The sequence below is a fragment of the Lissotriton vulgaris genome, chromosome 4_1, assembly GCF_964263255.1.
Source record: "Lissotriton vulgaris chromosome 4_1, aLisVul1.2, whole genome shotgun sequence".
NCBI lineage: Eukaryota > Metazoa > Chordata > Amphibia > Caudata > Salamandridae > Lissotriton > Lissotriton vulgaris.
Genome location: NC_141691.1, coordinates 519,549,093 through 519,570,534, shown reverse-complemented (window position 1 = coordinate 519,570,534; position 21,442 = coordinate 519,549,093). Strand labels below are relative to the sequence as shown.

Below are 21,442 nucleotides of genomic sequence, written 5' to 3'. Positions count from 1 at the left end.
TTTTCCCTGACCGGGAATCGAACCCGGGCCGCGGCGGTGAAAGCGCCGAATCCTAGCCACTAGACCACCAGGGAGTAGATGCTCTAGTGTGCCTGCCTTGCTCACCCCCTTATTGTGACTAAGCTAACTCCAATATAAAAATTAACGGTAAGGTCTGAGTGGGAGAAAGTTAGGTGTCACACAGTGTGTTTGTTATAAGCAATTACTTTTAACCTCCTGCAAAAGCCTTTTAACTCTGCAATCACCTCTTGCTGGACAGCTGGTGCTACAGCAGCAAGCATAAAAAGGGAGTTGAAGAAAGTAAATCCTTGGGTCTCACCAGGGTGGCCGAGTGGTTAAGGCGTTGGACTTAAGATCCAATGGACGTTTGTCTGCATGGGTTCGAGCCCCATTCCTGGTATGGGTTTTCAGCAGGTTTGTAGGAACGTGCAGATGCTTTTGAAAAGCATTTTCCTCCGCCCTCCTCGGCCTCCCACTGCCCCTCCCCAACGGTCCCCATTCAAGCCTCAGGTGTGGAGTCTGCTGCTACTCTTCCACCAGCATGGATGCTTCCCAGAGCAATGAAGTGCCATCTACACAGAGCCCCTGCCTAGAGAAATACACCTCCTATGTCTTTTTCCACTATAGGGAGTAGGAGAAAGGGATTGCTTCCTGGGCAACATGGGTCTGCCGCTAGAATTTGCAGATTTCTCCCCTTTTTTTGATTTACGCCTACAGGCTCTCCCTTCCCAGTGGAGCAGGATCTGCTGATGCAGGCCCGGCTGGCTCAAACGTGCAAAGGGTTCTCCACAGGCCTCTGGGAAAGAAATTGAGCAGAGTTTCCTGCCCCGCCTCCTCTCGCCTTCCGAACGGGCAATGCCCTGACGGGTCCCCCACAACCTATCCTGCCCATGCCCACACCCCTGTATATGAGGGTGACCCATGTCCCTCACCCTCCATGCTCGAATGGAAGGCCTGTGTGTCCTGAGGGGAGCACCAGACAGGCATCTCTCAGGCCAGGCAGACACCTGCAGTACCTGTTAAGCTCCAAAGCCTGTACATTCCCAAGATGCAACAGGTCACTATGCAAATCAGGCAGCCCTTGCCACACCCTCCCCGCCTCTGGCCTCTGCCGCTTTCCGTACGTGCAGCTCAGCTTTTTCTTACCCAGAGGCAGACTTCCGTTTTAGCAAACAGGTGGGTTGCAGTGGGTCCAGGACGCCATTTGGAGACAAAGCCTGCGGCCCAGTCAAAGGAGGACTACCTGCCACAGGCCATGGGGTCAGAAGCCTACAAAAGGAAGCGCGCCTCGGAATACAGGATCTCACTTGCTCAAGAGCCTTGCCTCCCACCATGGGAAGCAGCTCTAAAGGAACCTTGCGAAAATCATATTTTGAGCGATACTGCGTCATGCTAGGCAAATTGTGAGTCAGAAAAGCAACTTCATTTTGAGAAGCCCTGACCTACGGGAAGGAAAAGCTTTCAAGGTCAGAAGAGGGACTTTTCCCTGACCGGGAATCGAACCCAGGCCGCGGCGGTGAGAGCGCCGAATCCTAACCACTAGACCACCAGGGAGCCCAGAGCCGTGCAGCAAAAGTTCATACACTGCTCTCCGAGTGACAAAGCTCATGGGGGCTGAAAACATATTTTATTCTACAGCAAATATGAATCGGAACTTAATCCTCATGATGCCACCAGACTGCCTGTCACTTCCAGGCACAGGCCATCCTCTCCCCCTTGCTACTGAACCGATGAATTCCTGCACAATCAGGATCCCCGGGAAAACACAAGAGGGACACCTAGTGGCTGCTGATGGCGCACAGACAGCTGGTACACCTTCTCTCACCTATCTCGTTATTCAGCTTGCTGGAAGAATACATTGCGCTTAAGCGATTCAAGAGTGCAAAGGAGAAGAGTGCTCCAAAGTAGATGTATGCATCACAGCAGGGTTTTCCAGCAATTTACCTTTCTGTTGAGCTGGTACTGCACTTCACGCCAACATAGAGCACCTGACTGGGTGGGGGACTGCGTGCGCACAAAGGTGGCTTAGGTCAATGGGGGCAAAGCAACCTGGGGCACAGGAGAACAAGCCCCATTCCTCCGCTTTCATCTATTGGGAGGGGTGCCTTTTTAAAGACCTTCTTTTAAAAAAGATACACAGACAAATTAAGCAATCTATGCTTTAGAGGGATCTTCCCTGACCGGGAATCGAACCCGGGCCGCGGCGGTGAAAGCGCCGAATCCTAGCCACTAGACCACCAGGGAGTAGATGCTCTAGTGTGCCTGCCTTGCTCACCCCCTTATTGTGACTAAGCTAACTCCAATATAAAAATTAACGGTAAGGTCCGAGTGGGAGAAAGTTAGGTGTCACACAGTGTGTTTGTTATAAGCAATTACTTTTAACCTCCTGCAAAAGCATTTTAACTCTGCAATCACCTCTTGCTGGACAGCTGGTGCTACAGCAGCAAGCATAAAAAGGGAGTTGAAGAAAGTAAATCCTTGGGTCTCACCAGGGTGGCCGAGTGGTTAAGGCGTTGGACTTAAGATCCAATGGACGTTTGTCCGCATGGGCTCGAGCCCCATTCCTGGTATGGGTTTTCAGCAGGTTTGTAGGAACGTGCAGATGCTTTTGAAAAGCATTTTCCTCCGCCCTCCTCGGCCTCCCACTGCCCCTCCCCAACGGTCCCCATTCAAGCCTCAGGTGTGGAGTCTGCTGCTACTCTTCCACCAGCATGGATGCTTCCCAGAGCAATGAAGTGCCATCTACACAGAGCCCCTGCCTAGAGAAATACACCTCCTATGTCTTTTTCCACTATAGGGAGTAGGAGAAACTGATTGCTTCCTGGGCAACATGGGTCTGCCGCTCGAATTTGCAGATTTCTCCCCTTTTTTTGATTTACGCCTACAGGCTCTCCCTTCCCAGTGGAGCAGGATCTGCTGATGCAGGCCCGGCTGGCTCAAACGTGCAAAGGGTTCTCCACAGGCCTCTGGGAAAGAAATTGAGCAGAGTTTCCTGCCCCGCCTCCTCTCGCCTTCCGAACGGGCAATGCCCTGACGGGTCCCCCACAACCTATCCTGCCCATGCCCACACCCCTGTATATGAGGGTGACCCATGTCCCTCACCCTCCATGCTCGAATGGAAGGCCTGTGTGTCCTGAGGGGAGCACCAGACAGGCATCTCTCAGGCCAGGCAGACACCTGCAGTACCTGTTAAGCTCCAAAGCCTGTACATTCCCAAGATGCAACAGGTCACTATGCAAATCAGGCAGCCCTTGCCACACCCTCCCCGCCTCTGGCCTCTGCCGCTTTCCGTACGTGCAGCTCAGCTTTTTCTTACCCAGAGGCAGACTTCCGTTTTAGCAAACAGGTGGGTTGCAGTGGGTCCAGGACGCCATTTGGAGACAAAGCCTGCGGCCCAGTCAAAGGAGGACTACCTGCCACAGGCCATGGGGTCAGAAGCCTACAAAAGGAAGCGCGCCTCGGAATACAGGATCTCACTTGCTCAAGAGCCTTGCCTCCCACCATGGGAAGCAGCTCTAAAGGAACCTTGCGAAAATCATATTTTGAGCGATACTGCGTCATGCTAGGCAAATTGTGAGTCAGAAAAGCAACTTCATTTTGAGAAGCCCTGACCTACGGGAAGGAAAAGCTTTCAAGGTCAGAAGAGGGACTTTTCCCTGACCGGGAATCGAACCCGGGCCGCGGCGGTGAAAGCGCCGAATCCTAGCCACTAGACCACCAGGGAGTAGATGCTCTAGTGTGCCTGCCTTGCTCACCCCCTTATTGTGACTAAGCTAACTCCAATATAAAAATTAACGGTAAGGTCTGAGTGGGAGAAAGTTAGGTGTCACACAGTGTGTTTGTTATAAGCAATTACTTTTAACCTCCTGCAAAAGCCTTTTAACTCTGCAATCACCTCTTGCTGGACAGCTGGTGCTACAGCAGCAAGCATAAAAAGGGAGTTGAAGAAAGTAAATCCTTGGGTCTCACCAGGGTGGCCGAGTGGTTAAGGCGTTGGACTTAAGATCCAATGGACGTTTGTCCGCATGGGTTCGAGCCCCATTCCTGGTATGGGTTTTCAGCAGGTTTGTAGGAACGTGCAGATGCTTTTGAAAAGCATTTTCCTCCGCCCTCCTCGGCCTCCCACTGCCCCTCCCCAACGGTCCCCATTCAAGCCTCAGGTGTGGAGTCTGCTGCTACTCTTCCACCAGCATGGATGCTTCCCAGAGCAATGAAGTGCCATCTACACAGAGCCCCTGCCTAGAGAAATACACCTCCTATGTCTTTTTCCACTATAGGGAGTAGGAGAAAGGGATTGCTTCCTGGGCAACATGGGTCTGCCGCTAGAATTTGCAGATTTCTCCCCTTTTTTTGATTTACGCCTACAGGCTCTCCCTTCCCAGTGGAGCAGGATCTGCTGATGCAGGCCCGGCTGGCTCAAACGTGCAAAGGGTTCTCCACAGGCCTCTGGGAAAGAAATTGAGCAGAGTTTCCTGCCCCGCCTCCTCTCGCCTTCCGAACGGGCAATGCCCTGACGGGTCCCCCACAACCTATCCTGCCCATGCCCACACCCCTGTATATGAGGGTGACCCATGTCCCTCACCCTCCATGCTCGAATGGAAGGCCTGTGTGTCCTGAGGGGAGCACCAGACAGGCATCTCTCAGGCCAGGCAGACACCTGCAGTACCTGTTAAGCTCCAAAGCCTGTACATTCCCAAGATGCAACAGGTCACTATGCAAATCAGGCAGCCCTTGCCACACCCTCCCCGCCTCTGGCCTCTGCCGCTTTCCGTACGTGCAGCTCAGCTTTTTCTTACCCAGAGGCAGACTTCCGTTTTAGCAAACAGGTGGGTTGCAGTGGGTCCAGGACGCCATTTGGAGACAAAGCCTGCGGCCCAGTCAAAGGAGGACTACCTGCCACAGGCCATGGGGTCAGAAGCCTACAAAAGGAAGCGCGCCTCGGAATACAGGATCTCACTTGCTCAAGAGCCTTGCCTCCCACCATGGGAAGCAGCTCTAAAGGAACCTTGCGAAAATCATATTTTGAGCGATACTGCGTCATGCTAGGCAAATTGTGAGTCAGAAAAGCAACTTCATTTTGAGAAGCCCTGACCTACGGGAAGGAAAAGCTTTCAAGGTCAGAAGAGGGACTTTTCCCTGACCGGGAATCGAACCCAGGCCGCGGCGGTGAGAGCGCCGAATCCTAACCACTAGACCACCAGGGAGCCCAGAGCCGTGCAGCAAAAGTTCATACACTGCTCTCCGAGTGACAAAGCTCATGGGGGCTGAAAACATATTTTATTCTACAGCAAATATGAATCGGAACTTAATCCTCATGATGCCACCAGACTGCCTGTCACTTCCAGGCACAGGCCATCCTCTCCCCCTTGCTACTGAACCGATGAATTCCTGCACAATCAGGATCCCCGGGAAAACACAAGAGGGACACCTAGTGGCTGCTGATGGCGCACAGACAGCTGGTACACCTTCTCTCACCTATCTCGTTATTCAGCTTGCTGGAAGAATACATTGCGCTTAAGCGATTCAAGAGTGCAAAGGAGAAGAGTGCTCCAAAGTAGATGTATGCATCACAGCAGGGTTTTCCAGCAATTTACCTTTCTGTTGAGCTGGTACTGCACTTCACGCCAACATAGAGCACCTGACTGGGTGGGGGACTGCGTGCGCACAAAGGTGGCTTAGGTCAATGGGGGCAAAGCAACCTGGGGCACAGGAGAACAAGCCCCATTCCTCCGCTTTCATCTATTGGGAGGGGTGCCTTTTTAAAGACCTTCTTTTAAAAAAGATACACAGACAAATTAAGCAATCTATGCTTTAGAGGGATCTTCCCTGTCCGGGAATCGAACCCGGGCCGCGGCAGTGAAAGCGCCGAATCCTAGCCACTAGACCACCAGGGAGTAGATGCTCTAGTGTGCCTGCCTTGCTCACCCCCTTATTGTGACTAAGCTAACTCCAATATAAAAATTAACGGTAAGGTCCGAGTGGGAGAAAGTTAGGTGTCACACAGTGTGTTTGTTATAAGCAATTACTTTTAACCTCCTGCAAAAGCATTTTAACTCTGCAATCACCTCTTGCTGGACAGCTGGTGCTACAGCAGCAAGCATAAAAAGGGAGTTGAAGAAAGTAAATCCTTGGGTCTCACCAGGGTGGCCGAGTGGTTAAGGCGTTGGACTTAAGATCCAATGGACGTTTGTCCGCATGGGCTCGAGCCCCATTCCTGGTATGGGTTTTCAGCAGGTTTGTAGGAACGTGCAGATGCTTTTGAAAAGCATTTTCCTCCGCCCTCCTCGGCCTCCCACTGCCCCTCCCCAACGGTCCCCATTCAAGCCTCAGGTGTGGAGTCTGCTGCTACTCTTCCACCAGCATGGATGCTTCCCAGAGCAATGAAGTGCCATCTACACAGAGCCCCTGCCTAGAGAAATACACCTCCTATGTCTTTTTCCACTATAGGGAGTAGGAGAAACTGATTGCTTCCTGGGCAACATGGGTCTGCCGCTCGAATTTGCAGATTTCTCCCCTTTTTTTGATTTACGCCTACAGGCTCTCCCTTCCCAGTGGAGCAGGATCTGCTGATGCAGGCCCGGCTGGCTCAAACGTGCAAAGGGTTCTCCACAGGCCTCTGGGAAAGAAATTGAGCAGAGTTTCCTGCCCCGCCTCCTCTCGCCTTCCGAACGGGCTTCCAAACGGGCAATGCCCTGACGGGTCCCCCACAACCTATCCTGCCCATGCCCACACCCCTGTATATGAGGGTGACCCATGTCCCTCACCCTTCATGCTCGAATGGAAGGCCTGTGTGTCCTGAGGGGAGCACCAGACAGGCATCTCTCAGGCCAGGCAGACACCTGCAGTACCTGTTAAGCTCCAAAGCCTGTACATTCCCAAGATGCAACAGGTCACTATGCAAATCAGGCAGCCCTTGCCACACCCTCCCCGCCTCTGGCCTCTGCCGCTTTCCGTACGTGCAGCTCAGCTTTTTCTTACCCAGAGGCAGACTTCCGTTTTAGCAAACAGGTGGGTTGCAGTGGGTCCAGGACGCCATTTGGAGACAAAGCCTGCGGCCCAGTCAAAGGAGGACTACCTGCCACAGGCCATGGGGTCAGAAGCCTACAAAAGGAAGCGCGCCTCGGAATACAGGATCTCACTTGCTCAAGAGCCTTGCCTCCCACCATGGGAAGCAGCTCTAAAGGAACCTTGCGAAAATCATATTTTGAGCGATACTGCGTCATGCTAGGCAAATTGTGAGTCAGAAAAGCAACTTCATTTTGAGAAGCCCTGACCTACGGGAAGGAAAAGCTTTCAAGGTCAGAAGAGGGACTTTTCCCTGACCGGGAATCGAACCCGGGCCGCGGCGGTGAAAGCGCCGAATCCTAGCCACTAGACCACCAGGGAGTAGATGCTCTAGTGTGCCTGCCTTGCTCACCCCCTTATTGTGACTAAGCTAACTCCAATATAAAAATTAACGGTAAGGTCCGAGTGGGAGAAAGTTAGGTGTCACACAGTGTGTTTGTTATAAGCAATTACTTTTAACCTCCTGCAAAAGCCTTTTAACTCTGCAATCACCTCTTGCTGGACAGCTGGTGCTACAGCAGCAAGCATAAAAAGGGAGTTGAAGAAAGTAAATCCTTGGGTCTCACCAGGGTGGCCGAGTGGTTAAGGCGTTGGACTTAAGATCCAATGGACGTTTGTCCGCATGGGCTCGAGCCCCATTCCTGGTATGGGTTTTCAGCAGGGTTGTAGGAACGTGCAGATGCTTTTGAAAAGCATTTTCCACCGCCCTCCTCGGCCTCCCACTGCCCCTCCCCAACGGTCCCCATTCAAGCCTCAGGTGTGGAGTCTGCTGCTACTCTTCCACCAGCATGGATGCTTCCCAGAGCAATGAAGTGCCATCTACACAGAGCCCCTGCCTAGAGAAATACACCTCCTATGTCTTTTTCCACTATAGGGAGTAGGAGAAACTGATTGCTTCCTGGGCAACATGGGTCTGCCGCTAGAATTTGCAGATTTCTCCCCTTTTTTTGATTTACGCCTACAGGCTCTCCCTTCCCAGTGGAGCAGGATCTGCTGATGCAGGCCCGGCTGGCTCAAACGTGCAAAGGGTTCTCCACAGGCCTCTGGGAAAGAAATTGAGCAGAGTTTCCTGCCCCGCCTCCTCTCGCCTTCCGAACGGGCAATGCCCTGACGGGTCCCCCACAACCTATCCTGCCCATGCCCACACCCCTGTATATGAGGGTGACCCATGTCCCTCACCCTCCATGCTCGAATGGAAGGCCTGTGTGTCCTGAGGGGAGCACCAGACAGGCATCTCTCAGGCCAGGCAGACACCTGCAGTACCTGTTAAGCTCCAAAGCCTGTACATTCCCAAGATGCAACAGGTCACTATGCAAATCAGGCAGCCCTTGCCACACCCTCCCCGCCTCTGGCCTCTGCCGCTTTCCGTACGTGCAGCTCAGCTTTTTCTTACCCAGAGGCAGACTTCCGTTTTAGCAAACAGGTGGGTTGCAGTGGGTCCAGGACGCCATTTGGAGACAAAGCCTGCGGCCCAGTCAAAGGAGGACTACCTGCCACAGGCCATGGGGTCAGAAGCCTACAAAAGGAAGCGCGCCTCGGAATACAGGATCTCACTTGCTCAAGAGCCTTGCCTCCCACCATGGGAAGCAGCTCTAAAGGAACCTTGCGAAAATCATATTTTGAGCGATACTGCGTCATGCTAGGCAAATTGTGAGTCAGAAAAGCAACTTCATTTTGAGAAGCCCTGACCTACGGGAAGGAAAAGCTTTCAAGGTCAGAAGAGGGACTTTTCCCTGACCGGGAATCGAACCCGGGCCGCGGCGGTGAAAGCGCCGAATCCTAGCCACTAGACCACCAGGGAGTAGATGCTCTAGTGTGCCTGCCTTGCTCACCCCCTTATTGTGACTAAGCTAACTCCAATATAAAAATTAACGGTAAGGTCCGAGTGGGAGAAAGTTAGGTGTCACACAGTGTGTTTGTTATAAGCAATTACTTTTAACCTCCTGCAAAAGCCTTTTAACTCTGCAATCACCTCTTGCTGGACAGCTGGTGCTACAGCAGCAAGCATAAAAAGGGAGTTGAAGAAAGTAAATCCTTGGGTCTCACCAGGGTGGCCGAGTGGTTAAGGCGTTGGACTTAAGATCCAATGGACGTTTGTCCGCATGGGCTCGAGCCCCATTCCTGGTATGGGTTTTCAGCAGGTTTGTAGGAACGTGCAGATGCTTTTGAAAAGCATTTTCCTCCGCCCTCCTCGGCCTCCCACTGCCCCTCCCCAACGGTCCCCATTCAAGCCTCAGGTGTGGAGTCTGCTGCTACTCTTCCACCAGCATGGATGCTTCCCAGAGGAATGAAGTGCCATCTACACAGAGCCCCTGCCTAGAGAAATACACCTCCTATGTCTTTTTCCACTATAGGGAGTAGGAGAAAGGGATTGCTTCCTGGGCAACATGGGTCTGCCGCTAGAATTTGCAGATTTCTCCCCTTTTTTTGATTTACGCCTACAGGCTCTCCCTTCCCAGTGGAGCAGGATCTGCTGATGCAGACCCGGCTGGCTCAAACGTGCAAAGGGTTCTCCACAGGCCTCTGGGAAAGAAATTGAGCAGAGTTTCCTGCCCCGCCTCCTCTCGCCTTCCGAACGGGCTTCCAAACGGGCAATGCCCTGACGGGTCCCCCACAACCTATCCTGCCCATGCCCACACCCCTGTATATGAGGGTGACCCATGTCCCTCACCCTTCATGCTCGAATGGAAGGCCTGTGTGTCCTGAGGGGAGCACCAGACAGGCATCTCTCAGGCCAGGCAGACACCTGCAGTACCTGTTAAGCTCCAAAGCCTGTACATTCCCAAGATGCAACAGGTCACTATGCAAATCAGGCAGCCCTTGCCACACCCTCCCCGCCTCTGGCCTGTGCCGCTTTCCGTACGTGCAGCTCAGCTTTTTCTTACCCAGAGGCAGACTTCCGTTTTAGCAAACAGGTGGGTTGCAGTGGGTCCAGGACGCCATTTGGAGACAAAGCCTGCGGCCCAGTCAAAGGAGGACTACCTGCCACAGGCCATGGGGTCAGAAGCCTACAAAAGGAAGCGCGCCTCGGAATACAGGATCTCACTTGCTCAAGAGCCTTGCCTCCCACCATGGGAAGCAGCTCTAAAGGAACCTTGCGAAAATCATATTTTGAGCGATACTGCGTCATGCTAGGCAAATTGTGAGTCAGAAAAGCAACTTCATTTTGAGAAGCCCTGACCTACGGGAAGGAAAAGCTTTCAAGGTCAGAAGAGGGACTTTTCCCTGACCGGGAATCGAACCCAGGCCGCGGCGGTGAGAGCGCCGAATCCTAACCACTAGACCACCAGGGAGCCCAGAGCCGTGCAGCAAAAGTTCATACACTGCTCTCCGAGTGACAAAGCTCATGGGGGCTGAAAACATATTTTATTCTACAGCAAATATGAATCGGAACTTAATCCTCATGATGCCACCAGACTGCCTGTCACTTCCAGGCACAGGCCATCCTCTCCCCCTTGCTACTGAACCGATGAATTCCTGCACAATCAGGATCCCCGGGAAAACACAAGAGGGACACCTAGTGGCTGCTGATGGCGCACAGACAGCTGGTACACCTTCTCTCACCTATCTCGTTATTCAGCTTGCTGGAAGAATACATTGCGCTTAAGCGATTCAAGAGTGCAAAGGAGAAGAGTGCTCCAAAGTAGATGTATGCATCACAGCAGGGTTTTCCAGCAATTTACCTTTCTGTTGAGCTGGTACTGCACTTCACGCCAACATAGAGCACCTGACTGGGTGGGGGACTGCGTGCGCACAAAGGTGGCTTAGGTCAATGGGGGCAAAGCAACCTGGGGCACAGGAGAACAAGCCCCATTCCTCCGCTTTCATCTATTGGGAGGGGTGCCTTTTTAAAGACCTTCTTTTAAAAAAGATACACAGACAAATTAAGCAATCTATGCTTTAGAGGGATCTTCCCTGACCGGGAATCGAACCCGGGCCGCGGCGGTGAAAGCGCCGAATCCTAGCCACTAGACCACCAGGGAGTAGATGCTCTAGTGTGCCTGCCTTGCTCACCCCCTTATTGTGACTAAGCTAACTCCAATATAAAAATTAACGGTAAGGTCCGAGTGGGAGAAAGTTAGGTGTCACACAGTGTGTTTGTTATAAGCAATTACTTTTAACCTCCTGCAAAAGCCTTTTAACTCTGCAATCACCTCTTGCTGGACAGCTGGTGCTACAGCAGCAAGCATAAAAAGGGAGTTGAAGAAAGTAAATCCTTGGGTCTCACCAGGGTGGCCGAGTGGTTAAGGCGTTGGACTTAAGATCCAATGGACGTTTGTCCGCATGGGCTCGAGCCCCATTCCTGGTATGGGTTTTCAGCAGGGTTGTAGGAACGTGCAGATGCTTTTGAAAAGCATTTTCCACCGCCCTCCTCGGCCTCCCACTGCCCCTCCCCAACGGTCCCCATTCAAGCCTCAGGTGTGGAGTCTGCTGCTACTCTTCCACCAGCATGGATGCTTCCCAGAGCAATGAAGTGCCATCTACACAGAGCCCCTGCCTAGAGAAATACACCTCCTATGTCTTTTTCCACTATAGGGAGTAGGAGAAACTGATTGCTTCCTGGGCAACATGGGTCTGCCGCTAGAATTTGCAGATTTCTCCCCTTTTTTTGATTTACGCCTACAGGCTCTCCCTTCCCAGTGGAGCAGGATCTGCTGATGCAGGCCCGGCTGGCTCAAACGTGCAAAGGGTTCTCCACAGGCCTCTGGGAAAGAAATTGAGCAGAGTTTCCTGCCCCGCCTCCTCTCGCCTTCCGAACGGGCAATGCCCTGACGGGTCCCCCACAACCTATCCTGCCCATGCCCACACCCCTGTATATGAGGGTGACCCATGTCCCTCACCCTCCATGCTCGAATGGAAGGCCTGTGTGTCCTGAGGGGAGCACCAGACAGGCATCTCTCAGGCCAGGCAGACACCTGCAGTACCTGTTAAGCTCCAAAGCCTGTACATTCCCAAGATGCAACAGGTCACTATGCAAATCAGGCAGCCCTTGCCACACCCTCCCCGCCTCTGGCCTCTGCCGCTTTCCGTACGTGCAGCTCAGCTTTTTCTTACCCAGAGGCAGACTTCCGTTTTAGCAAACAGGTGGGTTGCAGTGGGTCCAGGACGCCATTTGGAGACAAAGCCTGCGGCCCAGTCAAAGGAGGACTACCTGCCACAGGCCATGGGGTCAGAAGCCTACAAAAGGAAGCGCGCCTCGGAATACAGGATCTCACTTGCTCAAGAGCCTTGCCTCCCACCATGGGAAGCAGCTCTAAAGGAACCTTGCGAAAATCATATTTTGAGCGATACTGCGTCATGCTAGGCAAATTGTGAGTCAGAAAAGCAACTTCATTTTGAGAAGCCCTGACCTACGGGAAGGAAAAGCTTTCAAGGTCAGAAGAGGGACTTTTCCCTGACCGGGAATCGAACCCGGGCCGCGGCGGTGAAAGCGCCGAATCCTAGCCACTAGACCACCAGGGAGTAGATGCTCTAGTGTGCCTGCCTTGCTCACCCCCTTATTGTGACTAAGCTAACTCCAATATAAAAATTAACGGTAAGGTCCGAGTGGGAGAAAGTTAGGTGTCACACAGTGTGTTTGTTATAAGCAATTACTTTTAACCTCCTGCAAAAGCCTTTTAACTCTGCAATCACCTCTTGCTGGACAGCTGGTGCTACAGCAGCAAGCATAAAAAGGGAGTTGAAGAAAGTAAATCCTTGGGTCTCACCAGGGTGGCCGAGTGGTTAAGGCGTTGGACTTAAGATCCAATGGACGTTTGTCCGCATGGGCTCGAGCCCCATTCCTGGTATGGGTTTTCAGCAGGTTTGTAGGAACGTGCAGATGCTTTTGAAAAGCATTTTCCTCCGCCCTCCTCGGCCTCCCACTGCCCCTCCCCAACGGTCCCCATTCAAGCCTCAGGTGTGGAGTCTGCTGCTACTCTTCCACCAGCATGGATGCTTCCCAGAGCAATGAAGTGCCATCTACACAGAGCCCCTGCCTAGAGAAATACACCTCCTATGTCTTTTTCCACTATAGGGAGTAGGAGAAAGGGATTGCTTCCTGGGCAACATGGGTCTGCCGCTAGAATTTGCAGATTTCTCCCCTTTTTTTGATTTACGCCTACAGGCTCTCCCTTCCCAGTGGAGCAGGATCTGCTGATGCAGACCCGGCTGGCTCAAACGTGCAAAGGGTTCTCCACAGGCCTCTGGGAAAGAAATTGAGCAGAGTTTCCTGCCCCGCCTCCTCTCGCCTTCCGAACGGGCTTCCAAACGGGCAATGCCCTGACGGGTCCCCCACAACCTATCCTGCCCATGCCCACACCCCTGTATATGAGGGTGACCCATGTCCCTCACCCTTCATGCTCGAATGGAAGGCCTGTGTGTCCTGAGGGGAGCACCAGACAGGCATCTCTCAGGCCAGGCAGACACCTGCAGTACCTGTTAAGCTCCAAAGCCTGTACATTCCCAAGATGCAACAGGTCACTATGCAAATCAGGCAGCCCTTGCCACACCCTCCCCGCCTCTGGCCTCTGCCGCTTTCCGTACGTGCAGCTCAGCTTTTTCTTACCCAGAGGCAGACTTCCGTTTTAGCAAACAGGTGGGTTGCAGTGGGTCCAGGACGCCATTTGGAGACAAAGCCTGCGGCCCAGTCAAAGGAGGACTACCTGCCACAGGCCATGGGGTCAGAAGCCTACAAAAGGAAGCGCGCCTCGGAATACAGGATCTCACTTGCTCAAGAGCCTTGCCTCCCACCATGGGAAGCAGCTCTAAAGGAACCTTGCGAAAATCATATTTTGAGCGATACTGCGTCATGCTAGGCAAATTGTGAGTCAGAAAAGCAACTTCATTTTGAGAAGCCCTGACCTACGGGAAGGAAAAGCTTTCAAGGTCAGAAGAGGGACTTTTCCCTGACCGGGAATCGAACCCAGGCCGCGGCGGTGAGAGCGCCGAATCCTAACCACTAGACCACCAGGGAGCCCAGAGCCGTGCAGCAAAAGTTCATACACTGCTCTCCGAGTGACAAAGCTCATGGGGGCTGAAAACATATTTTATTCTACAGCAAATATGAATCGGAACTTAATCCTCATGATGCCACCAGACTGCCTGTCACTTCCAGGCACAGGCCATCCTCTCCCCCTTGCTACTGAACCGATGAATTCCTGCACAATCAGGATCCCCGGGAAAACACAAGAGGGACACCTAGTGGCTGCTGATGGCGCACAGACAGCTGGTACACCTTCTCTCACCTATCTCGTTATTCAGCTTGCTGGAAGAATACATTGCGCTTAAGCGATTCAAGAGTGCAAAGGAGAAGAGTGCTCCAAAGTAGATGTATGCATCACAGCAGGGTTTTCCAGCAATTTACCTTTCTGTTGAGCTGGTACTGCACTTCACGCCAACATAGAGCACCTGACTGGGTGGGGGACTGCGTGCGCACAAAGGTGGCTTAGGTCAATGGGGGCAAAGCAACCTGGGGCACAGGAGAACAAGCCCCATTCCTCCGCTTTCATCTATTGGGAGGGGTGCCTTTTTAAAGACCTTCTTTTAAAAAAGATACACAGACAAATTAAGCAATCTATGCTTTAGAGGGATCTTCCCTGACCGGGAATCGAACCCGGGCCGCGGCGGTGAAAGCGCCGAATCCTAGCCACTAGACCACCAGGGAGTAGATGCTCTAGTGTGCCTGCCTTGCTCACCCCCTTATTGTGACTAAGCTAACTCCAATATAAAAATTAACGGTAAGGTCCGAGTGGGAGAAAGTTAGGTGTCACACAGTGTGTTTGTTATAAGCAATTACTTTTAACCTCCTGCAAAAGCCTTTTAACTCTGCAATCACCTCTTGCTGGACAGCTGGTGCTACAGCAGCAAGCATAAAAAGGGAGTTGAAGAAAGTAAATCCTTGGGTCTCACCAGGGTGGCCGAGTGGTTAAGGCGTTGGACTTAAGATCCAATGGACGTTTGTCCGCATGGGCTCGAGCCCCATTCCTGGTATGGGTTTTCAGCAGGTTTGTAGGAACGTGCAGATGCTTTTGAAAAGCATTTTCCTCCGCCCTCCTCGGCCTCCCACTGCCCCTCCCCAACGGTCCCCATTCAAGCCTCAGGTGTGGAGTCTGCTGCTACTCTTCCACCAGCATGGATGCTTCCCAGAGCAATGAAGTGCCATCTACACAGAGCCCCTGCCTAGAGAAATACACCTCCTATGTCTTTTTCCACTATAGGGAGTAGGAGAAACTGATTGCTTCCTGGGCAACATGGGTCTGCCGCTAGAATTTGCAGATTTCTCCCCTTTTTTTGATTTACGCCTACAGGCTCTCCCTTCCCAGTGGAGCAGGATCTGCTGATGCAGGCCCGGCTGGCTCAAACGTGCAAAGGGTTCTCCACAGGCCTCTGGGAAAGAAATTGAGCAGAGTTTCCTGCCCCGCCTCCTCTCGCCTTCCGAACGGGCAATGCCCTGACGGGTCCCCCACAACCTATCCTGCCCATGCCCACACCCCTGTATATGAGGGTGACCCATGTCCCTCACCCTCCATGCTCGAATGGAAGGCCTGTGTGTCCTGAGGGGAGCACCAGACAGGCATCTCTCAGGCCAGGCAGACACCTGCAGTACCTGTTAAGCTCCAAAGCCTGTACATTCCCAAGATGCAACAGGTCACTATGCAAATCAGGCAGCCCTTGCCACACCCTCCCCGCCTCTGGCCTCTGCCGCTTTCCGTACGTGCAGCTCAGCTTTTTCTTACCCAGAGGCAGACTTCCGTTTTAGCAAACAGGTGGGTTGCAGTGGGTCCAGGACGCCATTTGGAGACAAAGCCTGCGGCCCAGTCAAAGGAGGACTACCTGCCACAGGCCATGGGGTCAGAAGCCTACAAAAGGAAGCGCGCCTCGGAATACAGGATCTCACTTGCTCAAGAGCCTTGCCTCCCACCATGGGAAGCAGCTCTAAAGGAACCTTGCGAAAATCATATTTTGAGCGATACTGCGTCATGCTAGGCAAATTGTGAGTCAGAAAAGCAACTTCATTTTGAGAAGCCCTGACCTACGGGAAGGAAAAGCTTTCAAGGTCAGAAGAGGGACTTTTCCCTGACCGGGAATCGAACCCGGGCCGCGGCGGTGAAAGCGCCGAATCCTAGCCACTAGACCACCAGGGAGTAGATGCTCTAGTGTGCCTGCCTTGCTCACCCCCTTATTGTGACTAAGCTAACTCCAATATAAAAATTAACGGTAAGGTCTGAGTGGGAGAAAGTTAGGTGTCACACAGTGTGTTTGTTATAAGCAATTACTTTTAACCTCCTGCAAAAGCCTTTTAACTCTGCAATCACCTCTTGCTGGACAGCTGGTGCTACAGCAGCAAGCATAAAAAGGGAGTTGAAGAAAGTAAATCCTTGGGTCTCACCAGGGTGGCCGAGTGGTTAAGGCGTTGGACTTAAGATCCAATGGACGTTTGTCTGCATGGGTTCGAGCCCCATTCCTGGTATGGGTTTTCAGCAGGTTTGTAGGAACGTGCAGATGCTTTTGAAAAGCATTTTCCTCCGCCCTCCTCGGCCTCCCACTGCCCCTCCCCAACGGTCCCCATTCAAGCCTCAGGTGTGGAGTCTGCTGCTACTCTTCCACCAGCATGGATGCTTCCCAGAGCAATGAAGTGCCATCTACACAGAGCCCCTGCCTAGAGAAATACACCTCCTATGTCTTTTTCCACTATAGGGAGTAGGAGAAAGGGATTGCTTCCTGGGCAACATGGGTCTGCCGCTAGAATTTGCAGATTTCTCCCCTTTTTTTGATTTACGCCTACAGGCTCTCCCTTCCCAGTGGAGCAGGATCTGCTGATGCAGGCCCGGCTGGCTCAAACGTGCAAAGGGTTCTCCACAGGCCTCTGGGAAAGAAATTGAGCAGAGTTTCCTGCCCCGCCTCCTCTCGCCTTCCGAACGGGCAATGCCCTGACGGGTCCCCCACAACCTATCCTGCCCATGCCCACACCCCTGTATATGAGGGTGACCCATGTCCCTCACCCTCCATGCTCGAATGGAAGGCCTGTGTGTCCTGAGGGGAGCACCAGACAGGCATCTCTCAGGCCAGGCAGACACCTGCAGTACCTGTTAAGCTCCAAAGCCTGTACATTCCCAAGATGCAACAGGTCACTATGCAAATCAGGCAGCCCTTGCCACACCCTCCCCGCCTCTGGCCTCTGCCGCTTTCCGTACGTGCAGCTCAGCTTTTTCTTACCCAGAGGCAGACTTCCGTTTTAGCAAACAGGTGGGTTGCAGTGGGTCCAGGACGCCATTTGGAGACAAAGCCTGCGGCCCAGTCAAAGGAGGACTACCTGCCACAGGCCATGGGGTCAGAAGCCTACAAAAGGAAGCGCGCCTCGGAATACAGGATCTCACTTGCTCAAGAGCCTTGCCTCCCACCATGGGAAGCAGCTCTAAAGGAACCTTGCGAAAATCATATTTTGAGCGATACTGCGTCATGCTAGGCAAATTGTGAGTCAGAAAAGCAACTTCATTTTGAGAAGCCCTGACCTACGGGAAGGAAAAGCTTTCAAGGTCAGAAGAGGGACTTTTCCCTGACCGGGAATCGAACCCAGGCCGCGGCGGTGAGAGCGCCGAATCCTAACCACTAGACCACCAGGGAGCCCAGAGCCGTGCAGCAAAAGTTCATACACTGCTCTCCGAGTGACAAAGCTCATGGGGGCTGAAAACATATTTTATTCTACAGCAAATATGAATCGGAACTTAATCCTCATGATGCCACCAGACTGCCTGTCACTTCCAGGCACAGGCCATCCTCTCCCCCTTGCTACTGAACCGATGAATTCCTGCACAATCAGGATCCCCGGGAAAACACAAGAGGGACACCTAGTGGCTGCTGATGGCGCACAGACAGCTGGTACACCTTCTCTCACCTATCTCGTTATTCAGCTTGCTGGAAGAATACATTGCGCTTAAGCGATTCAAGAGTGCAAAGGAGAAGAGTGCTCCAAAGTAGATGTATGCATCACAGCAGGGTTTTCCAGCAATTTACCTTTCTGTTGAGCTGGTACTGCACTTCACGCCAACATAGAGCACCTGACTGGGTGGGGGACTGCGTGCGCACAAAGGTGGCTTAGGTCAATGGGGGCAAAGCAACCTGGGGCACAGGAGAACAAGCCCCATTCCTCCGCTTTCATCTATTGGGAGGGGTGCCTTTTTAAAGACCTTCTTTTAAAAAAGATACACAGACAAATTAAGCAATCTATGCTTTAGAGGGATCTTCCCTGACCGGGAATCGAACCCGGGCCGCGGCGGTGAAAGCGCCGAATCCTAGCCACTAGACCACCAGGGAGTAGATGCTCTAGTGTGCCTGCCTTGCTCACCCCCTTATTGTGACTAAGCTAACTCCAATATAAAAATTAACGGTAAGGTCCGAGTGGGAGAAAGTTAGGTGTCACACAGTGTGTTTGTTATAAGCAATTACTTTTAACCTCCTGCAAAAGCATTTTAACTCTGCAATCACCTCTTGCTGGACAGCTGGTGCTACAGCAGCAAGCATAAAAAGGGAGTTGAAGAAAGTAAATCCTTGGGTCTCACCAGGGTGGCCGAGTGGTTAAGGCGTTGGACTTAAGATCCAATGGACGTTTGTCCGCATGGGCTCGAGCCCCATTCCTGGTATGGGTTTTCAGCAGGTTTGTAGGAACGTGCAGATGCTTTTGAAAAGCATTTTCCTCCGCCCTCCTCGGCCTCCCACTGCCCCTCCCCAACGGTCCCCATTCAAGCCTCAGGTGTGGAGTCTGCTGCTACTCTTCCACCAGCATGGATGCTTCCCAGAGCAATGAAGTGCCATCTACACAGAGCCCCTGCCTAGAGAAATACACCTCCTATGTCTTTTTCCACTATAGGGAGTAGGAGAAACTGATTGCTTCCTGGGCAACATGGGTCTGCCGCTCGAATTTGCAGATTTCTCCCCTTTTTTTGATTTACGCCTACAGGCTCTCCCTTCCCAGTGGAGCAGGATCTGCTGATGCAGGCCCGGCTGGCTCAAACGTGCAAAGGGTTCTCCACAGGCCTCTGGGAAAGAAATTGAGCAGAGTTTCCTGCCCCGCCTCCTCTCGCCTTCCGAACGGGCTTCCAAACGGGCAATGCCCTGACGGGTCCCCCACAACCTATCCTGCCCATGCCCACACCCCTGTATATGAGGGTGACCCATGTCCCTCACCCTTCATGCTCGAATGGAAGGCCTGTGTGTCCTGAGGGGAGCACCAGACAGGCATCTCTCAGGCCAGGCAGACACCTGCAGTACCTGTTAAGCTCCAAAGCCTGTACATTCCCAAGATGCAACAGGTCACTATGCAAATCAGGCAGCCCTTGCCACACCCTCCCCGCCTCTGGCCTCTGCCGCTTTCCGTACGTGCAGCTCAGCTTTTTCTTACCCAGAGGCAGACTTCCGTTTTAGCAAACAGGTGGGTTGCAGTGGGTCCAGGACGCCATTTGGAGACAAAGCCTGCGGCCCAGTCAAAGGAGGACTACCTGCCACAGGCCATGGGGTCAGAAGCCTACAAAAGGAAGCGCGCCTCGGAATACAGGATCTCACTTGCTCAAGAGCCTTGCCTCCCACCATGGGAAGCAGCTCTAAAGGAACCTTGCGAAAATCATATTTTGAGCGATACTGCGTCATGCTAGGCAAATTGTGAGTCAGAAAAGCAACTTCATTTTGAGAAGCCCTGACCTACGGGAAGGAAAAGCTTTCAAGGTCAGAAGAGGGACTTTTCCCTGACCGGGAATCGAACCCGGGCCGCGGCGGTGAAAGCGCCGAATCCTAGCCACTAGACCACCAGGGAGTAGATGCTCTAGTGTGCCTGCCTTGCTCACCCCCTTATTGTGACTAAGCTAACTCCAATATAAAAATTAACGGTAAGGTCCGAGTGGGAGAAAGTTAGGTGTCACACAGTGTGTTTGTTATAAGCAATTACTTTTAACCTCCTGCAAAAGCCTTTTAACTCTGCAATCACCTCTTGCTGGACAGCTGGTGCTACAGCAGCAAGCATAAAAAGGGAGTTGAAGAAAGTAAATCCTTGGGTCTCACCAGGGTGGCCGAGTGGTTAAGGCGTTGGACTTAAGATCCAATGGACGTTTGTCCGCATGGGCTCGAGCCCCATTCCTGGTATGGGTTTTCAGCAGGGTTGTAGGAACGTGCAGATGCTTTTGAAAAGCATTTTCCACCGCCCTCCTCGGCCTCCCACTGCCCCTCCCCAACGGTCCCCATTCAAGCCTCAGGTGTGGAGTCTGCTGCTACTCTTCCACCAGCATGGATGCTTCCCAGAGCAATGAAGTGCCATCTACACAGAGCCCCTGCCTAGAGAAATACACCTCCTATGTCTTTTTCCACTATAGGGAGTAGGAGAAACTGATTGCTTCCTGGGCAACATGGGTCTGCCGCTAGAATTTGCAGATTTCTCCCCTTTTTTTGATTTACGCCTACAGGCTCTCCCTTCCCAGTGGAGCAGGATCTGCTGATGCAGGCCCGGCTGGCTCAAACGTGCAAAGGGTTCTCCACAGGCCTCTGGGAAAGAAATTGAGCAGAGTTTCCTGCCCCGCCTCCTCTCGCCTTCCGAACGGGCAATGCCCTGACGGGTCCCCCACAACCTATCCTGCCCATGCCCACACCCCTGTATATGAGGGTGACCCATGTCCCTCACCCTCCATGCTCGAATGGAAGGCCTGTGTGTCCTGAGGGGAGCACCAGACAGGCATCTCTCAGGCCAGGCAGACACCTGCAGTACCTGTTAAGCTCCAAAGCCTGTACATTCCCAAGATGCAACAGGTCACTATGCAAATCAGGCAGCCCTTGCCACACCCTCCCCGCCTCTGGCCTCTGCCGCTTTCCGTACGTGCAGCTCAGCTTTTTCTTACCCAGAGGCAGACTTCCGTTTTAGCAAACAGGTGGGTTGCAGTGGGTCCAGGACGCCATTTGGAGACAAAGCCTGCGGCCCAGTCAAAGGAGGACTACCTGCCACAGGCCATGGGGTCAGAAGCCTACAAAAGGAAGCGCGCCTCGGAATACAGGATCTCACTTGCTCAAGAGCCTTGCCTCCCACCATGGGAAGCAGCTCTAAAGGAACCTTGCGAAAATCATATTTTGAGCGATACTGCGTCATGCTAGGCAAATTGTGAGTCAGAAAAGCAACTTCATTTTGAGAAGCCCTGACCTACGGGAAGGAAAAGCTTTCAAGGTCAGAAGAGGGACTTTTCCCTGACCGGGAATCGAACCCGGGCCGCGGCGGTGAAAGCGCCGAATCCTAGCCACTAGACCACCAGGGAGTAGATGCTCTAGTGTGCCTGCCTTGCTCACCCCCTTATTGTGACTAAGCTAACTCCAATATAAAAATTAACGGTAAGGTCCGAGTGGGAGAAAGTTAGGTGTCACACAG

At 52.7% G+C, this 21,442-nt stretch overlaps 30 non-coding genes across 30 annotated transcripts; 12 read left to right on the top strand and 18 right to left on the bottom strand.

Moving 5' to 3' along the window:
- Nucleotides 1-2: 2 nt before the first annotated feature.
- Nucleotides 3-74, bottom strand: TRNAE-UUC (transfer RNA glutamic acid (anticodon UUC)). The gene has a single exon. It is a non-coding gene; the product is annotated as a tRNA-Glu (tRNA).
- A 243-nt stretch (nucleotides 75-317) lies between these two features.
- TRNAL-UAA (transfer RNA leucine (anticodon UAA)) lies at nucleotides 318-400 on the top strand. Its single transcript has one exon. It is a non-coding gene; the product is annotated as a tRNA-Leu (tRNA).
- Nucleotides 401-1,482: 1,082 nt separating this feature from the next.
- TRNAE-CUC (transfer RNA glutamic acid (anticodon CUC)) lies at nucleotides 1,483-1,554 on the bottom strand. The gene has a single exon. It is a non-coding gene; the product is annotated as a tRNA-Glu (tRNA).
- Nucleotides 1,555-2,172: 618 nt separating this feature from the next.
- On the bottom strand, nucleotides 2,173-2,244 carry TRNAE-UUC (transfer RNA glutamic acid (anticodon UUC)). Its single transcript has one exon. It is a non-coding gene; the product is annotated as a tRNA-Glu (tRNA).
- A 243-nt stretch (nucleotides 2,245-2,487) lies between these two features.
- Nucleotides 2,488-2,570, top strand: TRNAL-UAA (transfer RNA leucine (anticodon UAA)). The gene has a single exon. It is a non-coding gene; the product is annotated as a tRNA-Leu (tRNA).
- Nucleotides 2,571-3,652: 1,082 nt separating this feature from the next.
- TRNAE-UUC (transfer RNA glutamic acid (anticodon UUC)) lies at nucleotides 3,653-3,724 on the bottom strand. Its single transcript has one exon. It is a non-coding gene; the product is annotated as a tRNA-Glu (tRNA).
- A 243-nt stretch (nucleotides 3,725-3,967) lies between these two features.
- TRNAL-UAA (transfer RNA leucine (anticodon UAA)) lies at nucleotides 3,968-4,050 on the top strand. The gene has a single exon. It is a non-coding gene; the product is annotated as a tRNA-Leu (tRNA).
- Nucleotides 4,051-5,132: 1,082 nt separating this feature from the next.
- On the bottom strand, nucleotides 5,133-5,204 carry TRNAE-CUC (transfer RNA glutamic acid (anticodon CUC)). Its single transcript has one exon. It is a non-coding gene; the product is annotated as a tRNA-Glu (tRNA).
- Nucleotides 5,205-5,822: 618 nt separating this feature from the next.
- On the bottom strand, nucleotides 5,823-5,894 carry TRNAE-UUC (transfer RNA glutamic acid (anticodon UUC)). The gene has a single exon. It is a non-coding gene; the product is annotated as a tRNA-Glu (tRNA).
- A 243-nt stretch (nucleotides 5,895-6,137) lies between these two features.
- On the top strand, nucleotides 6,138-6,220 carry TRNAL-UAA (transfer RNA leucine (anticodon UAA)). Its single transcript has one exon. It is a non-coding gene; the product is annotated as a tRNA-Leu (tRNA).
- Nucleotides 6,221-7,314: 1,094 nt separating this feature from the next.
- Nucleotides 7,315-7,386, bottom strand: TRNAE-UUC (transfer RNA glutamic acid (anticodon UUC)). The gene has a single exon. It is a non-coding gene; the product is annotated as a tRNA-Glu (tRNA).
- Nucleotides 7,387-7,629: 243 nt separating this feature from the next.
- Nucleotides 7,630-7,712, top strand: TRNAL-UAA (transfer RNA leucine (anticodon UAA)). The gene has a single exon. It is a non-coding gene; the product is annotated as a tRNA-Leu (tRNA).
- A 1,082-nt stretch (nucleotides 7,713-8,794) lies between these two features.
- Nucleotides 8,795-8,866, bottom strand: TRNAE-UUC (transfer RNA glutamic acid (anticodon UUC)). The gene has a single exon. It is a non-coding gene; the product is annotated as a tRNA-Glu (tRNA).
- A 243-nt stretch (nucleotides 8,867-9,109) lies between these two features.
- Nucleotides 9,110-9,192, top strand: TRNAL-UAA (transfer RNA leucine (anticodon UAA)). The gene has a single exon. It is a non-coding gene; the product is annotated as a tRNA-Leu (tRNA).
- Nucleotides 9,193-10,286: 1,094 nt separating this feature from the next.
- On the bottom strand, nucleotides 10,287-10,358 carry TRNAE-CUC (transfer RNA glutamic acid (anticodon CUC)). Its single transcript has one exon. It is a non-coding gene; the product is annotated as a tRNA-Glu (tRNA).
- A 618-nt stretch (nucleotides 10,359-10,976) lies between these two features.
- Nucleotides 10,977-11,048, bottom strand: TRNAE-UUC (transfer RNA glutamic acid (anticodon UUC)). The gene has a single exon. It is a non-coding gene; the product is annotated as a tRNA-Glu (tRNA).
- Nucleotides 11,049-11,291: 243 nt separating this feature from the next.
- On the top strand, nucleotides 11,292-11,374 carry TRNAL-UAA (transfer RNA leucine (anticodon UAA)). Its single transcript has one exon. It is a non-coding gene; the product is annotated as a tRNA-Leu (tRNA).
- Nucleotides 11,375-12,456: 1,082 nt separating this feature from the next.
- On the bottom strand, nucleotides 12,457-12,528 carry TRNAE-UUC (transfer RNA glutamic acid (anticodon UUC)). The gene has a single exon. It is a non-coding gene; the product is annotated as a tRNA-Glu (tRNA).
- A 243-nt stretch (nucleotides 12,529-12,771) lies between these two features.
- Nucleotides 12,772-12,854, top strand: TRNAL-UAA (transfer RNA leucine (anticodon UAA)). The gene has a single exon. It is a non-coding gene; the product is annotated as a tRNA-Leu (tRNA).
- Nucleotides 12,855-13,948: 1,094 nt separating this feature from the next.
- Nucleotides 13,949-14,020, bottom strand: TRNAE-CUC (transfer RNA glutamic acid (anticodon CUC)). Its single transcript has one exon. It is a non-coding gene; the product is annotated as a tRNA-Glu (tRNA).
- A 618-nt stretch (nucleotides 14,021-14,638) lies between these two features.
- Nucleotides 14,639-14,710, bottom strand: TRNAE-UUC (transfer RNA glutamic acid (anticodon UUC)). Its single transcript has one exon. It is a non-coding gene; the product is annotated as a tRNA-Glu (tRNA).
- Nucleotides 14,711-14,953: 243 nt separating this feature from the next.
- Nucleotides 14,954-15,036, top strand: TRNAL-UAA (transfer RNA leucine (anticodon UAA)). The gene has a single exon. It is a non-coding gene; the product is annotated as a tRNA-Leu (tRNA).
- Nucleotides 15,037-16,118: 1,082 nt separating this feature from the next.
- TRNAE-UUC (transfer RNA glutamic acid (anticodon UUC)) lies at nucleotides 16,119-16,190 on the bottom strand. The gene has a single exon. It is a non-coding gene; the product is annotated as a tRNA-Glu (tRNA).
- Nucleotides 16,191-16,433: 243 nt separating this feature from the next.
- On the top strand, nucleotides 16,434-16,516 carry TRNAL-UAA (transfer RNA leucine (anticodon UAA)). Its single transcript has one exon. It is a non-coding gene; the product is annotated as a tRNA-Leu (tRNA).
- Nucleotides 16,517-17,598: 1,082 nt separating this feature from the next.
- TRNAE-CUC (transfer RNA glutamic acid (anticodon CUC)) lies at nucleotides 17,599-17,670 on the bottom strand. The gene has a single exon. It is a non-coding gene; the product is annotated as a tRNA-Glu (tRNA).
- Nucleotides 17,671-18,288: 618 nt separating this feature from the next.
- On the bottom strand, nucleotides 18,289-18,360 carry TRNAE-UUC (transfer RNA glutamic acid (anticodon UUC)). Its single transcript has one exon. It is a non-coding gene; the product is annotated as a tRNA-Glu (tRNA).
- A 243-nt stretch (nucleotides 18,361-18,603) lies between these two features.
- Nucleotides 18,604-18,686, top strand: TRNAL-UAA (transfer RNA leucine (anticodon UAA)). Its single transcript has one exon. It is a non-coding gene; the product is annotated as a tRNA-Leu (tRNA).
- A 1,094-nt stretch (nucleotides 18,687-19,780) lies between these two features.
- Nucleotides 19,781-19,852, bottom strand: TRNAE-UUC (transfer RNA glutamic acid (anticodon UUC)). The gene has a single exon. It is a non-coding gene; the product is annotated as a tRNA-Glu (tRNA).
- A 243-nt stretch (nucleotides 19,853-20,095) lies between these two features.
- TRNAL-UAA (transfer RNA leucine (anticodon UAA)) lies at nucleotides 20,096-20,178 on the top strand. The gene has a single exon. It is a non-coding gene; the product is annotated as a tRNA-Leu (tRNA).
- Nucleotides 20,179-21,260: 1,082 nt separating this feature from the next.
- TRNAE-UUC (transfer RNA glutamic acid (anticodon UUC)) lies at nucleotides 21,261-21,332 on the bottom strand. The gene has a single exon. It is a non-coding gene; the product is annotated as a tRNA-Glu (tRNA).
- Between the last annotated feature and the right edge of the window lie 110 nt (nucleotides 21,333-21,442).